At 43.8% G+C, this 16,963-nt stretch overlaps 1 long non-coding RNA gene and 1 pseudogene across 1 annotated transcript in view; both read right to left on the bottom strand.

Annotated features, from left to right (window-relative positions):
* The window catches only part of LOC118238616, a 176,770-nt gene that overhangs the window by 27,879 nt on the left and 131,928 nt on the right, over window positions 1-16,963 (bottom strand). The gene's annotated exons all lie outside the window — the stretch shown is intronic.
* On the bottom strand, window positions 10,165-12,225 carry LOC100760652 (annotated as a pseudogene).

The following is a 16,963-nucleotide window of genomic DNA, read 5'->3' as shown; positions in this document are numbered from 1 at the left end:
AGCGATAGGCATAGCCACATTTTTTGAAGTGTTGTTCACCAGGGAAGCCCATTAAAGACTTGGAGAACCCAAGGCATACACAGAAGTCTGGTCACACAGGAACCTCTGCCTGGCACAAACCAAACTTCAGACTCCCAGAAGGAAGGCAGGTGTTTGGCAGGGACCATACTGTTTGCATTAACAGCTTAGGCACAGGGAGCCATCCTCGTCTCCATACCCAAACTCCCAGCCTCTAGCCAAAGGCCAGCCTTGCAAGTAAGTAGGCCGTTCTAAAGATAGCAGTCGCAGGCCCGCCATGTTAAGTCATTTCTGCAAGAGGTGCTAAAAGGATTTGTCACTTCTCAGTTGACGAAAACGAATCATTTCAGAGCTCAAGAGAAGACCAATTAGAGAAAATGTTTCCTTTTTTACACGTTGGAATCACAGTTTTGCATTCTGACCTTAGCTACACACATCAACATGGTTTACATGTTTTAACGAAGCCTGGGCTGCTTGGATTCTGGACATTTTAGGATCTGCTTGTGAGGGAAACGGGACAGAAGCCACATCTACATAGAGTGAGTGCCTGTCAGAGAAAGCCCTTAGCAGATTGCTCTCCTCTCCTTTTCTTCCCTCCCCTCCCCTCCCCTCTTCTCCTCTTTTCCTTTTCTCTCCTCTGCTCTTCTCTCCTCCTCTTCTCTTCCCTGTCCCCTTCCCCTCATCTTCCCTCTCTGCTTTTTAAAAATATCTATGGCCCAGCAAAGTACCCCAAATACACAAGTAACTACATAAACATTTGTGTCTCAGATAAATAGCATGGCTCTCAATGTTTAAAAAAACTTTTATTTCAAAAGTATCATGGTTAATCTTAACTGTCAACTTGACTGGGTTTAGAATCACCTAAGAGACATACGTCTGGGCATGCCCATGAGTGTGCTTCCAGGAAGGTTTGACCAAGGTGGGAAGACCTATCTTGAATGTGAGTGGCAAACAACGGGCATGTTAGTAGATTCAATTTACATGAAAAAAAAAGTGACTTGTGACAGATGCTCAATACAACTTGAAGGCTGATATTACAGATACTGAGACAAAAACAGGTTAAATATTTTTGCTGTGCCGGATGTAGGTATGGTGGGATTGACAATAAAATAGTTGTCACCACTGATTTTGTTTGCTTAAGCTAAAAAGAGAGGGGGAACCCACAACATGCACCTAGAAGCTGCCTGGAGTTGTAAGAAGCTGGGGGATGGGAATCTGTGTGTCCACAAATCCAGACTTGGCTAAAGCAGATGTCTTCAATGTGACATTGTCCTGACTTGTCAGGACAGAATTACCTGGGAACTGAAGCTCGGATCATTCCTCAAGTAATCAGACCACTGAATGGAAGGCTGGCTTACTGGAGCCCGAAATGAAGCAATAAGAGAATTAGAAAAGGTTTTAAGTTCTCTCCCTCTTCTTAAAATATTTATTTATTTTTATTGTATGTTCACGTGTGTTTTGCTGGTATGTATGCCTGTGTACCATGTGCCTGCCTATGTGGACGGAAGTTTCTGTCCTGTCCCATTCCACAGCCATTTAGTCCCAAATAAATACACAGAGGCTTATATTAAGTATAAACTGTCTGGCCAATGGCTAAGGCTTCTTATTGGCTAGCTCTCTCTTAGTTATTAACCCATTTCTATTAATCTGTGTATCTCCATATTGTTTTGGCTCACCAGTGATGCCCAGCAATCTTGTTCCCTCAGCAGCTACATGGCAGTGTCTCTTCTGCATCTCATCTCTCTGCATTCCTCTTCCCAGCCTTCTCCTAGTCTTGTGGCCTCGCCTATACTTCCTGCCTGGTTACATCCTGCCTATCCATCCGCCAAAACAGCATTAATCATCAACCAATAAGAGAAACATATATTCAGAGCATACAGAAAGACATCCTCCATCATGTCTGGTACCCTCAAGGTCAGAAGAGGGCAGCAGACCTCCGGAACAAAAATTACAAGTGGTTGTGAGCCAAGATGTGGGTGCTGGGAAGCCAATCCAGCTCCTAAGAGAGTAGCCAATATTCTTAACTGCTGAGCTCTCTCCAGCCCTACATCCTTGTTTGACCCATGCTCTTGTCAGGTACCTCAATAAAGTCACTGAGGTTCACTGAAGCATTAATCCAATCTTATCAATAAAAACCAGGAGACAGATATTGGAGTAATAACCTGGAAGATCAGAGAACCTGGAGATGCCGCCAGTTGCTTCCTTCCTCTCTCCATTCCTCTGACCAAAAGGGCTGAGATCCTGTCCCCACCCCCGTCTTATCACTTCCTGTCTCCACCTCCAGAGCACTGGGATTAAAGGTGTGAGCCACCGACCGGCTTCTATGGTTAACTGGTGGCTAGCTTCACCCTCTGATCTCCTGGAAAGCTTTATTGGTCAGAACACAAACAAAATGTCACACAACAGTTCATCACACAAGACTTGAATAGAATCACCTCTTTGCCCTGTCCTCAGAACCCTCCCTTTCTGGGGTGAATTGAGGTATGTTCTCGTTTCCACAGTATACATCACACACCAATGGGCAGGGGTGTTCAACTTGTTTTGTGCTTCGTTCCACTTTGTGAGTCTGCCAGTAGCAGCTTAGCAGAAGGTGTACCTGCCCCAAGCTCTCCTGCCGGGATGCTAGAGTTAGTCTTTACTTAACATAGTCTGAGTGGCTCATAAGCAAAGCTATGGTTTCAAGTTGGAATCTAGGCCCCACCCACTCTTCCCACCATGGTCAAATCAAGCTGGTCCCTTTCCACAATTACTGTCCTCACACACTACTTCATAACCCTGTGTTCATCTAGAGGACAACTGGACCTGGCGGGAAGAGCCTTGCTCCTTTTCACAGAGTGAGGGCTTCTTAGTCCAGTCAGGTTTCAGGACTGGCACACTCATAGAAAGGCACTATGAGTGTCTTCTCACTGGACTTCCTTTATTGGGACTCAAAAGATTCAACAGAATTCTGTCATTGTCACCATCCATATCAAATGGGTCTTATCTAATTAAGGTAATTAGCACCTACAGATGTTGAAATGAACTGGCTTGAATGAAGGGGGAAATCTCTTGTCGGCTATTATTGTGTCAACCATTGGGTTCAAATGGCCAACAGTAAAACAAAGTTTTCATTGGAGAACTTCTAGGCTTACCATCTGGTATGGTCAGTCACAAAGCACTGCTGTGGGACACTCTTAGCCTCTGGAGTCGAAACTGCATCACAGTGGTTTGACCCCTACTCAAGAGAGCTGAGGCCAAACACAAGGGAAACACTGGAAGTCAGAAGGACACACTTCCTGAGAAACAAGTGGCTTCTTACTTGCTATTCCAGATGCCTGGCAGAGCATCTGTGGATAGAGGTCAGAGGAAGATGACAGGCCAACAGGTCTGCTACTTTCCACCAACAATAGAAAAAAGAAACGAATAAGGTCTACTTTCGAATCTGGATACTGGTACCACATGTTCTGACTGGACAGACAGTAGTTGTTACATGAGTAGTTGATACAATTACAAGTGTTCCTGAGGAGACAGGAACTTCATTTAGGGCACCAAAGATAGGCCAGTGATTCTATCCAAGTCTAGCTTGCTGAATCAGTTTATTGAAGTCACTTAAGAAGTGTGGATAACCACTGCCCCCCTCAAATAGCTGAATCACCAAACCATCAAACTCAGCATGAATGATGACTTCCCTTGGCTGTGTAGATGGAGTTCTGCCCTCTTCTATTAACCTTTCACCCTGTTCATACTCCAACAGCTCCTGAGACCACATGCAGCTGGGGTAGTTACATACAGCTGGGTGAGGGCCACGCATTTAAGGCATGTCTGGCATCTCAGGTGAGGATCTGACGGCCATGTACCTCCTCTTTTATGAGACAATGTCCACAGGTCCACCTTGGACCTGTTCTGCCTACTGTGACAATTGATGGATGGTACGTTCAGAAGACAGCCTTCCACAGAGAACTATTTGGTGAGCAAAGACTACAAAAAAAGATTTTCTCCTGTTTTCCCCAATACTGCCATGGAAGGTGTTGTGAATTCAGTAGGCAAAGGTGCTTGCCACCAAACCTGAAGCTTGAGTTTAATTCCCAGGACCCACATGACAGAAGGAGAGACCCAATTCATAAGTTGTTCTCTGACCAATAGCTACACAGGAGAGATAGGTGGTACTTCTGAGCAGAGAAAGGAAGTAGGAGGAGGAATCTAGGTGCACAAGAGAAACATGAGGAGACATGGAGAATCAGGACGGGAAGTATGTGACAGAACGTAGATTAACAGAAATGGATTACGTTATGACAGCTAGTTAAAAACAAAACTATGATGTTGCTCAGAATGGTTTCCTCCCAGATGATGACTGAGAAACTAATTTAAAAAAAAAATGGTGCCAAGTACCACAAGAATAACAGAACTGTGCTGCCTTCTGGGATTTTGTTTTTTACTTTTTTTGTTGTTGTTGTTGTTTGTTTGTTTTTTTGTTTTTGTTTGTTTTTTGTTTTTTTAAAAATGGAGTGTTCTGGATGTCTCTAAAAAAAAATAAAAAAAAAAGATGACTGGTTGCCAAGAATTAGGGAAAGAGAAGAGAAATCGGTAGAGCACCGGGGACTTCCAAGACCTGTCACCACTCTCTATCATGCCGTTTTATATTCACCCTATCTGGTACATCATTAAGAATGAGTCCTAATGTAAACTGTGGCATCTGGATGGTGAAGATGCATTATTGATTTTAAAGAAAGACCCAGTCTGGTGGCAATACTGATAATGAGGAAGATAGTGATCAGTAATGGAGAGATATGTGAGAAATTTCTACACCCTTCTCTCAATGTTTCTTCTAGATCTGCTCAAAATAAAGTGTTTTTAATTTGAAAAAAAAAAAACTACGCTAATGGAATATGTTTGCCAATATAGCAGTGTTGGGAACTGGACCTTCAAAAAAGATGAATGGCTTTTTAGGAGACTGGATTATGTCTCCAGGAAGTGACCTTGGGCCAGCACCTCTGTCTCCTCTTGCTCTTCAGCACATACCTACTGCCACCGTCACATGTGACACCACAGCATGGGGGTCTTGCCAAGTACAACTTGAACATCCCAATCCCCCAGAACTATAAGCCAAAATAAACTTCTTTTCGATGTAAATTATTCAGTTTCAGGTGTTTTCTGTTTTAGCACCAGAAAATACCAAGACACTTATACATACTATGTTATTAAGTCAGGGATGAATTAAAAGTGTCTAGAGCTCACCTAAGAAAGTTTACTTCATTAGACACCACTGATCTGCCTGTCTACAGCCATATATAGGTTAACTTCAGGGTTACAAATGCATCATTAACCAATTTTGTTATTAGGTAAACAGCATAAAGAGAACTTACACAAGCAAAGACAGATACAATGTCATCTTCATTGACTGATTATTGTCACAGTAATGGTACATTACTGTATATTCATTACAGAAAACACACATACTCAGGAAAACATGAAGCCTAAATTTTAAATGCTTATTTATTTATATATTTATTTGTGGGTTTTTGTTTTTGTTTTTCGAGACAGGGTTTCTCTGTATTGCTTTTGGAGCCTGTCTTAGAACTTGCTCTGTAGACCAGGGTGACCTCCAATACACAGAGATCTCTCTGCCTCTGCCAACCAAGCGCTGGAACTACCTCCCAGATAACTGCTTATTTTAAATGTTTAAACTTTACCTACATTTTAAATGCTTATTTAAACATGGAGGATGATGGGAGAAGTGCTTGCTGTGAAACACAAGAGCCTGAGTTCAAATCCTCAGCACCCACACAAAAGCCAAGCACAGTGGCATGTGTTTGTACCTCCAGTGAAGGAGGCAGAGACAGACTCGTCTCTGGAGCTTGTGGACCAGTTAGTCTACTCAAGAGTGAGCTCCAGACTCAGTGAGAGACCCTGCCTCCAAAGATACGGTGGAGCACAATAGAGGAAGATAACTGATTCTAATCTCTGAACTTCACGTATGTATTCATGGGCATGTGCACTTGAACACCCTTTTACATGAAAAGTCATCATACTTTTTCTCCATGCTAATGTTTAGCCTGTTCAACCTTGAATTTCACTAATGACATTTTAGACTGACAAAAGGAAGCAATTCAGTTTTCAGGAAGCAGTCCAGTGTTTCAAATAGAATTAAAATGTTTAAAGGAAAGAGGTGTTTATGATGTTAAATGTTTCATTACTTGTTTTTATAAACCTTATGACTTCTAACTGGATGGTGAAACCCTATTGCTAAAGGTATCACACACTTTAGCTCTGAGACACAGAAATCAGCCTAGAACTGGTCAGGAAACTTCCTCCCTTGTGGCTAGTTCCCATACTGATGGAAGGTACTATGAAGATCACTAGGAGAGAAAAGACATCAGTAATTTTACCCTGGGTTGGGCTTGGCATGCTACAACACCAACCTGCCAGGCAAGATATTCCTACTGGTGTAATATTGGCATGAATGTTACTGGGGTACACAACCTCTTTATGATTGGATTTTAGACCTGCCCCAAAGAGAAGAATTCATGTCTGACCCTGTAAACCTTGTCAAAGCTCATGGCTGAAGAAGGTGTGGGATGTAGGGGATAGTTCACTGCTGTTGTTTTGGTAAATGGACATGCTGTCAAATTGCCTTCTAAATATCTCTGCTTTTACCCATAGATTAGTGGTGATGCTTGTCATCCTTGGCCAGAGAAGCTTGTGTTTGCAGTGGGCAGTGGTTAATATAGTGACACAGAACTAGTCAAAGTGTCATGAATAAACGACTGTGACTGCTTTCCCTTCATGCAACATCTGTATCAATGCCCACCCACACAGACTCGGGGAGGACTGAGGAAGAAGGAGCAGAAGGAATCTAAGAGCAGAGGATGAGGAGGAGTGCTGCGACTCACTGGAAACAATATGGCTGCTACACTTGTGAACTTAAAGCAGCTGTGGTTGCCTGCACACTATCAAGCCAGTCAACATTCCAGATGGATAGAGAAGGGGTTCACGAGGAGGCCTCACCCCACTCTGAAGAGCTATTGGCAATTTATGGCTGTTAGGGAGGAAGAGTATTTTTCTGTGGGGGTGTGGCCATAGGTAGGTTGCCTATTGCCCTGTGGATGGCTCTATACTCATCCATAAATAGGCAGCATTGATTAAATTCTGGAATGTTTTCTTTAAGAGGACATGGAGTTAGGAGGCAGATGTGAGGAGGAGCTGAGGATGGGGGAGTTAGAAGGTAGAAAGAGGGAATGATCAAAACACATAGAATGCACGTATGAAGTTCTCATATACATTCAAATGGAGAGAGACGGTAGAACACTGGCATGGATAAACTGACCCCTTGTTCTCTGCTCTTGACTGTGGGTGTGATGTATCCAACTACTTCAAGTTCATGTTGCCTTGAACTCCCCTCCATGGTGGATTGCTGAAGTGTGAGGCAGAAGAAACCACTTGTCCCATGTTTTTAAAAAAGCCATGATTTCACATCCTTTTAAATCTTTTACAACAACAACAATAACAATAGTCTAGCCTCCTCTGTACCAAATAGAACTTGATTTACTTCTTATGTTCAGCACTCTGTGTTGGCATAAAGACAACAGCCCTGTAGTAGTGGCATCTCTCTTATTTAGGAAGGGTCTCACTCAGTAGCCCAGGCTGACTTGGAACCCACTATGTATGTAGCCCAGGTAGACCTTGAACTTACAGTGATTATCCTGCCTCAGCATTCAGAATGTAGGGATTTATAGTGGTGAGTCACCAAACCCTGCTTAATATTATCTTTAAAAAGAAATCTCTAAACAAGGAGTCAAGACCATGTTGGGGAAACCCACAGAATCAGCTTACCTGAGCTAGTGAGAGATCACTGACTCAGGTCTGACAAATGGGGAATTGGCATAAGACCAAACTAGACTCCCTTAATATAGGTGACAATGGTGTGGCTGGGACAATATATGAGGCCACTGGCAATGGGTCCAAGATCCAACACTAATGCACAAACTGACTTAGTGGAGCCCATTCTATATGGAGAGATACCTTGCCCAGCCTAGACACAGGGGTGTAGGGGTGGAGAGGTGCCTTGATCCTGCCTCAACTAGATGATGGGACAGACTTAGTGGACTTCTTATGGGAGGCCTCACCCTCTTTGTGGAGCAGATGAGAGGGGGGGGGAGGGAGGGAGTGTGAGGGAAGAAGAGAGGGGGAACTGGGATTGGAATGTAAAAATTAAATTAATAAAAAAGAAAAAAGAGAGAGAGAGTAGCTAAAGATTAAAATAGAGTTAAGAGACATCTCCCAAGAAGTTGCCAATGGCAAACATGGAAACTTAACGTTGCAGTTATCAAAGACAGGGGAACCAGAGACAAAAGACATGTCTTACCCAGAAGGCTCTTGCTAAGCAGCCAAGAGTTCTTGCTGCTCTTGCAAGGACCTGAGTTCCCTTCCTAGTATCTACATCAGGTGACTCACAACTGCCTGTAACTCTGCCAGCTCCAGGGAATGGGACACCCTATTTTGGACTCCATGGATGGGCACCCAGTGCATGAAAGTGTTCCTGTATACAGACATAGACATATACGCATAAATGAAGTATAAAATATGTATGTCATTCCTTTGGCTCCCCCACCCCATCGCCCCACACATGTATAGCAAAACCTTTAATCTGTCAGGCTAGACCCACCTGTGCATCTTGCAGCCTGACCTTGGAAGCAGATTGGCCTGCAGCTATGCCCTTGGAGACGTTAATCAAGTACAGGCTGATTCCATCCTTGTCCTCTAGCAGAACTCAGCAATTAGAGCTTGTTGTTTATGCCTTGATTTGGTCAAAATGTTTGGCTGTGAATGTGCCCCCCTTCAGAGTTTGAGCAAGTTAGAATAACCCTGTAGAGTACTCAAGGGAAAATCACAAGCACCAGTGCTTCCCAAAACTTTGTGCTCTGCACCTTTGATTCTTCCCTCAAAATTACAAAAGAAGGTTAAGTTAGACAGTAAATAAGACCTCTGAGCAAGCCAGGAAGGCAGACATCAGGGACTGTTTTCCATTGGCGACCCAGAAGATAGAATCCCACCAAAAACAATGAAAATAGTGTCCTCAATGAACTGGGAGAGCGAACTGTCTTATTATCTCAGACAACTGGCAGTGAGGGTAGTGGTCATGGGCTTTTGAGCTGTGGCTGCTTTTGGCAGAAGGTAAACAGCTGTAGCCAGCACCTGTTTCCCATCCCAGGGTCTCATAATGTGCTCACAGTTTTGGAATTGAACGCGTTCCTCGAAGCAACTCATGCATGCAAATAACCTTATCTTTTAATGCTCTGTATATCTTTCCTTCCAAATGTTTATTTCTCATGATAAACACAGAAGAGTCTCACAGGCCTGGAGGAAAACATAAGAACTGAGGTAGAGCAATGGAAGCAAACCCCACAATTTTGTTTTATTTTCCTTCTGAGACAGGGTCTCATTTATAGTCCAGGCTTTTCTGAAACTCACCATGTAACTCAGGCTGGCCTCAAATTATCAGTCCTCCCGTCTCAACCTCCCACGTGCTGGGGTTATAGGCATGGGTCACATGCCTAGCTCAAGTTATGGGGTGTTAATAAGTATAACCAAGAAATCTTATCCATTCCAAGCTGAAGTTTTAAATTAGGTAGGTGAGCAAACTTCCATGACTATGCTATGTTACTAATTCCCTTGCCTGCCTCCCTTACTGCCACAGGCAAACTTAGAAGAAGGTAGTTATTTTGTGGAGACAACTTTCTATGTGTTCTTGTCACGTTCCTTTGGGACAGAGTCCAGACTGAGATGTGGAGATAGTCCACAGGCAACACTGGTTTCCTCTTCACAGTTTCTCAAGGCAAAAGAGAGAACACATCCTCATCTAAGATGTGCTGGGGGCGGGGGGGGGGGCGCAACTGTGTGTTCAAAGGGGAACTGGCCCAAGTGATACCGCCTATGGGTTGTGCTCAGTGACCACAGGTTCCCCAGAAATGCTCATTTGATGCTGCCCCACCCCAAGCCCAAGTTGCCCCTGAACTCAATATGTAGCTGAGGGTGACTTTGAATTCCTGATTCTGCTGCCTCTACCTTTAGGATGTTGGAACTGCAGGCATGGGATACAGTGGCCCATCTACAGGGTTGTCTTAGTCAAGGTTTCTACTGCTGTGATAAAATAGCATGGCCAAAAGCAACTCGGAAAGGAAAGGGTTTATTTTAGTTTATTTACTACTCTCAGGTTGCAACCCCTGAGATAAAGCAAATACAAGAACGTAGGCAGGAACCTAGAGGTGAAGCAGAGACCATGGAGGGGTGCTGCTTATTGGCTTGCACCTGTTGACTTTCTCAGCCTGCTTTCTTATACAACTCAGGACTACCTGCCAAGGGGTGGCAGCCCCCTACACCAACCTAGAACTTCAGCTGGGCTCTCTCACAAGCAAATGCTCTACAGACTTACCTACAGGCAATCTCATGGAGGCATTTTCTCAATTGTGGTGTCCTTTTCTCAGGGAATTCCAGCTTGCGTTAAGTTGAAAACAACAACAACAACAACAAAAAAAAAAAAAAAAAAAAAAAAAAAAAAGAGAATAGGGTACTGGGGACTGAACCCAGGGCTCAAGTCATACTAGGCAAATAACTCTACCAACTGAGCACCTCATGTTCTCTTGCAACTGTCACACCTTGGCCAAGGCAAAGAGGCAAAAGCAATCCCAGGTTCTGAGGGAGGTCAAATACCACATAGAAAACATGGCTGCTCTTTTGCCATCCCTGTGTTGTTGTTTTTAAGCTAAGCAGAACCCATGACTGTGACCTTGGCCCTCATCCTGAGACTGGTGGTCTTAAAGGAAGAGAAAATAGACACAGACACGCATGAGGTAGAATCCCGTGGGAGGATGGAGACAGATTGAGTGATGTGTTGACCAGTCAAAGGATGCCAACAACCTGGGCTACCAGGAGACAATCCCGAAGCAGATTTCTCTTCAGAGATCCTGGCAGAAACGAGCCATGACAACACCTTCCTTTTGGACTTCCAGCCTCCAGAGTTGGGAGAGGTTTCTATTATTTGAAGCCATCCAGCTTTGTGCTGTTTTATTTTTTCAATACAGGTCTTTTATTGTTCCAAAAGACACCCCAGATCGTACTTAAATTCAAGATCTTGTTTCTGGAGCTGAGTAACTTAGGTCTTACTCATAAGCCTGCTGCACTGTTCCCTTTTCAGAAACATAGATGCCATTGAAAACCTTCCTGATATCTTTGTTTTTAGCTGTTGCTGAATCAGAGCCGCTGAATTTGCAACAAGTTCAATATCATTTCCTTCAAGGATTAATTTGTCCTTCTGGGCTTGAGAGACAGAACAAGCAACACCTGTCCTCATCCCACCCCTGGGGATGTATTTTTCACCCAAGAAATTTCAGATTCCAAACAAAGACCTGCTCTCCTGAATAACGACGTTCATGGGGAAGTGAGCATACACAGACCTCCCGTCTTGTAGCAGAAGTCCAGTGTGACACCCTTGATCATGTTCTGAACGTGACTGCAGATGATTTGGACAGTGGCCAGTTCCTTTCTGTTACCCCACCATTTGTCAGCCTGGAGCCTCTTCTTTCCAAGGAGACTGAGCTCTGCAATGATGTGATTGAAGTCCCTCAGGAGGGTTCCTCTGGGGCTCTTCACAATGACTGTGCGTCCCCTCAGAGTGATGTCCACATTTTCTGGAATGTCGATGGTCTGATTGCTGAGAATGGTCTTCAATGGGGCAAAGAGGAAACCTTGTGTTGTTTTAGTATTCAGCTGCAGGCAATGAATCCACCCTGTCCTGTAGCAAGGCAGAGGCCAGGCTCTGCTGCTTCCCTCCCTTCCCACAGAGCAGCAGCCACAAGGAAGAGACAAAGGGGGTTCTCTTTGATGCATAAAGATCAAAGAGTGGAATTTGGACACTAAAGTTTGTCCATAGGTCACAAGTCGATGTGACATTGGGACATTATTTATTGAGCATGTGCTTTGTGCTTGGCCACAAACTTGCCCAGAACTCATAGATGAGTAGATGAGAGCTAGGGTTCAGTCACTTGTCTGGGCCAAGCCAGCAGAGCTTGGGTAGACTCCAGCTCTGTTCTTCCACAGACAGCTGCTCTCTTTTCATAATTTGTCTTGAGGTGTGTGTGTGTATGTGTGTGTGTGTGTGTGTGTGAATGCATACATATGCATGTGTGTGTACATTCCTCTGTGTGTGTGTGTGTGTGTGCATATTCCTCTGTGTGTGTGTGTGCATTCCTCTATGTGTGTGTGTGCATGCATGTGTGTGTGTGCATTCCTCTGTGTGGTCATGCACAGAATGTGTGTGGAAGTCACAGAATGACTTTTTTTTTAAGGGAATTTCAGAGAAAACTGAAAAACAGTGACAGAAATGAGGAATCAGATTTGGAATAAGGAAGACTCAGAGAGCTATGGTGACATTTTCACATGTCTTTGTTTGAGTGACATTTAGAGCACACTCAATACATTTTCTGTGAGATGTGAATGATTTCACTGTAACACTTAAAACTAATGAGCCAAAAGGCTATCTGGGCAGTAAACAAGTGTAGTACAAACTATCTGACATACTGAACCCCATGGGATGCCCAGCCTGCACAGTAGGTGGCCTTTAGACTCTAGCCAAGCCCCTAATGTATTTCAAAAGAGCAATCAACTTGACCCACCCTTGAAGGTGCTTCTGACTAGGAGTGCATTTGCCTGCCAAATGAAGCCAAAGAGCCAAAAGCACATGTGTAGATATAGCGCTTGTAAAAACCATCCCTCTTCCACAGCAAGAGCCAGTCATATTTTGTCTCTGAGTGGCCATGCATATGCACACAGAACCCTCTGTGCATTTAATTAGCTGCATCTAATGTACCGTGCATCAACTGTAGGTGTGCCTTGGCTGTGTCTGAGCCATTTCTAATCTACACAGAGCAGTGAGGTTTGCTGGAATTTAGCTCTAGGGGAAACTCCGAGCTTCCCTGAGTGGCGTCTTTGACTGCATTGCAATCCCAGGCTGAACGTGTTCTATGGAGGAATCATGCAGCTTGTTGGCAGAGTTGCTCCTAGTATCATCTGGAGCAATTATGTGGTCGAATCTGTGGGATACTTCCCCCATATCCGTGTCTTTATCAGTCTTAATATACTTCCAGACTACATTTCCCAGGCTCCTTTGCAATTTGCTACAGTCATAATCACTGAGTTCTAGCTGAGGGAGTATAGATGCAAGTGACATATGCCATTATGGGTCACAGTTTTTAAGACTTATTTACCTTTGTTTTCTTTTTGCTAGATGTTCTAGCAGGCATATCAGCCAGTGAAATTCCATTGGCAAAAACTAATTTTTCCTTAGCAAGTAGTTATCAATTGGAATTAGCTTCTGGGTTACAGATGGAGACTTATGTTCTTGGGGGCTTGGACCCCATTTGTCTCAAACTTGCATGCCCTGTTCATCCTGCCACGCTTTCTGTGAGTTCATATGTGTGTCAGTATTTAGATTGGCTATTCTCTATCAGATGAGATAAATCCACCCATCATATTTAGACTTTAGCATACAGACTTCTGTCTTAGTTACTGCTTTACTGCTGTGAAGAGACACCTGACCAATGAAACATAAAAAAGCAAGCATTTAACTAGGGGCTTGTTTATAGTTTCAGAGGCTTAGTCCATTATCATCATGTCATGGAGCATGGCAGCAGGTGAGCAGGTAGGTGGGGCACTGGGACAGTAGCTGAGAGCATACATCTGATCTGCAAGATTACACACACACACACACACACACACACACACACACACACACACACACAATTTAAAACATTATGTATGTAATGTTTTAACTAAGTTTATAATGTTGGTGGGATTTTACATTTTATTATTTAATTTAGTGAGCAAGTTTGTGTGTGAGAGAGTATGAGAGTATGTGTGTATGTGAAAGAGAAAGACAGACAGACAGACAGACAGACAGACACACACACACACACACACACACACACACACACAGAGAGAGAGAGAGAGAGAGAGAGAGAGAGAGAGAGAGGGGGGGGGAGAGGTACATGCCTGAGTTGTTTCTCTCCTTTCACTGTGAGTTCCAGGAATCAAACTCATGTCTTTAGGTTTGCACAAGCACTTTAATCAATGGGTCCATCTTGCAGGCCCAAGTTTACAATTTTGTGTTTGGTCATATTCATAGCTGTCCTTGGTAACAAGCAGCCCACACTTAAGGGCAGGCTCCATGCCCAGCAGTAGATCACCAACACAGAATAAACTCAGTGGTGTTTGGGGAGGGTTTTGTTTGTTTGTTTTGTCCTATTCTGGTTTGTTTTTATTTATCTTATTTTATTTTTTGCATGCCTGTTTGTATTCTGGTGAGAGAGGGACAGAAAGAAAGGGTGGGGTGGGTAGGGAGGTGAGGAGGTATCTGAGAGGAGTTAGGGGAGGGAAAACTGTAATCAGAATATATTGTATAAAAATACATTTTTTTTAAAAAAGGTGGAGGAACAATTCTGACCTTCACAGTTGAGGGAACACAGGTATATGTACACCCGCACAAACCCTCATGAATGAGTGTATAACACACGCACACACCCTCTTAAGCATGTGTATAACACATACAATATCAGCCTCATCTTCTCCTGGTCCCCCTTGGTAACTCTGCTTTAGTGACATGTAAGATTACATAAGTGTGCACCCTTTGAATTGGGCCTCTCTATTCTTGGGTGTGTTCTGCTCTGAGTCCCTTCCTTTCCTCTCTCTAACTCAATTAAGAAGGTGCTCCTTTTTCAAAAATGAGCTGATGTCCAAGAAGTCACCTCTGAATAACTTTTTCCTGGTAGACTAAGTGCTGTTTTCTCTTTGTGCTTTTCGCAGTGTGTGTGTTTCCGGTGTGGTGCTGGGGAATCACACCCAGGGTCTCACACATGCTAGGTCAGCAATGCACACTGAGCTAAATCCCACCCGTTTTCTTGTGCATTCTTTCATTACTGTCTTGTCATAGAGTCTGTGTTTAAATTGTTCTTTATCTTCTTTATAATGGTGTGGTGGCCATGGAGTCTGGTCTCCAGAAGGCAATCTATGAATGTAAGTGAGCAAGTGAAGCGGACTTGAGAGCTGTGGTTGGCAACTTAGTGCCTTTGCCCTTGTCTTCAATGTTGCCATTTAGAAGCTTCCACATCCTGACACCAGCTGTCTTCCAACCTGTAGTAAGCGCATCATCACAGATAGATAGCGCTGTGTAAAAGAAACAATAGCAGAGGCTGGAAGCAGCTCTCCATCCACCCTTTACTTTTCTTTCCCCCCTCCCTCCTCCCTCCCTCCCTCCCTCCCCCCTCCCTCCCTCCCCCTCCCCCCTCCCTCCCTCCCTCCCCCTCCCTCCCTCCCTCCCTTCCCTTCTTCTTTCTTCTTTCTGCAACAGGGTTTTCCTAACCCAGGCTGGCCTTGAATTTGCAATTGCCTCCCTCCCACCTTGGCCATCTAGGTACTGGGATTCTAGGTGTGAGCTCTCCACATCACTTCTGTTCACTGTCACACTCTGAAGTTTTGGAGAGACTAATCAAGCATTGTAGATGTTTTAAAAAACCTGCTGTAAAGTCGCTTAAGCTACTAATGAGTTAGGTTTTAAGTTTTGTTTTCCCCCCATTGCCTATAAAAATTTACATGCTACACGCAGGAAGACGTGGTAGGCTCATTCACCAGCCCAGGAGAGCCAGGCAGCGGCTCTGTTTGCATCTGTAATGCATCATTTCCACAGGTTTTCCATTCTGAGAACAAAACAGACCCCCCCTCTCCTCACACCTTTATGAGAATTGATTGCAGTTCACAAAGGAAGTGATCTGTGCCTTCATAAGTAAGAAACATACTCCAAAAACTCTAGTTCATATTTTGAAACCATATTCATCATGCAGTTTGAAGACAAGGCTAATAAACACAGTGAGTTATATGTATGTGGACAAAAGAGATTAAAAACTATATTTTAAGGAAATGGAGTCATGATATTTGGAAGAAAAGAAGAAGAAGAAGAAGAAGAAGAAGAAGAAGAAGAAGAAGAAGAAGAAGAAGAGGAGGAGGAGGAGGAGGAGGAGGAGGAGGAGGAGGAGGAGGAGGAGACCTCAATGGAGCACACTAGCAGGGATATTTATGTTACTGTGTTTGTTTATTATTTTTATTTTATGTGAATGGGTGTTTTTGCCCAATGTAGGTCTATGTACTATGCAAATGCAAGGCCCTTGGGGCCAGAAGAGGACATCAGATCCCTTGGAACTGGAGTTCTGAAGTCACAGACAGTTGTGAACCACCATGTGAGTGCTGGGAATTGAAACTGGGTCCTCTGGAAGAGCAGTTAGTGCTTTTAACTGCTGATCCACCTCTAATTCCCTAATTTGAGAATAAAAGTCTATTTACACCAGGCACCTTACTGTTTTAGTATGTTTGTTTACCCTACTCTCATCTTACATCTATAGTAGCTCTAAGAGGGTTGTGGTTTAGTATCCAAGGTTGTCTGGAAGTAATAGAGGACCCTTGAGAGGCAACTGATTTGTTATGGAGTCACTTGTTTCTCTCTCAGGGTGACCAAGAGACACAATCCATTGGGGTCAAGGTAGCAGTTACAGTTTGCAGCAAGAATGTTCCTCCCAAACTCAAGTATTTGAATACTTGGTCCCTAGTGGTCCCCATGTTTTGGAAGTTGCAGAGCCTTTGGGGTGGGAGGCAAGGAAAGGGGCCTCTGGTCATTCATTGTTTTCCTCATCACAGTTACTAAATCCCTGACAGAAATGACTAACTAGAGAAAAGATTAACATCGCTCACAGTTTGTCCTCTAACTACTGAGGCCATTTTCTAGAATCCCAGCAGCCCTATACTTCCGGGAACTGTGGGCATTCTGATAAAAGTCTATCTGGAGTCTGGAAGTTTGTGCTTGGGCCAGTAGGGACTGAGAACAGAAAAAACACGTGGGTAGCACTGTCAGGCTTCCTTCTAGTTGTTG

Source organism: Cricetulus griseus, chromosome 3 (genome assembly GCF_003668045.3).
Source record: "Cricetulus griseus strain 17A/GY chromosome 3, alternate assembly CriGri-PICRH-1.0, whole genome shotgun sequence".
Lineage (NCBI taxonomy): Eukaryota > Metazoa > Chordata > Mammalia > Rodentia > Cricetidae > Cricetulus > Cricetulus griseus.
The sequence above is the reverse complement of the archived record's forward strand: the minus strand, read 5'-3'. Positions and strand labels throughout refer to the sequence as shown.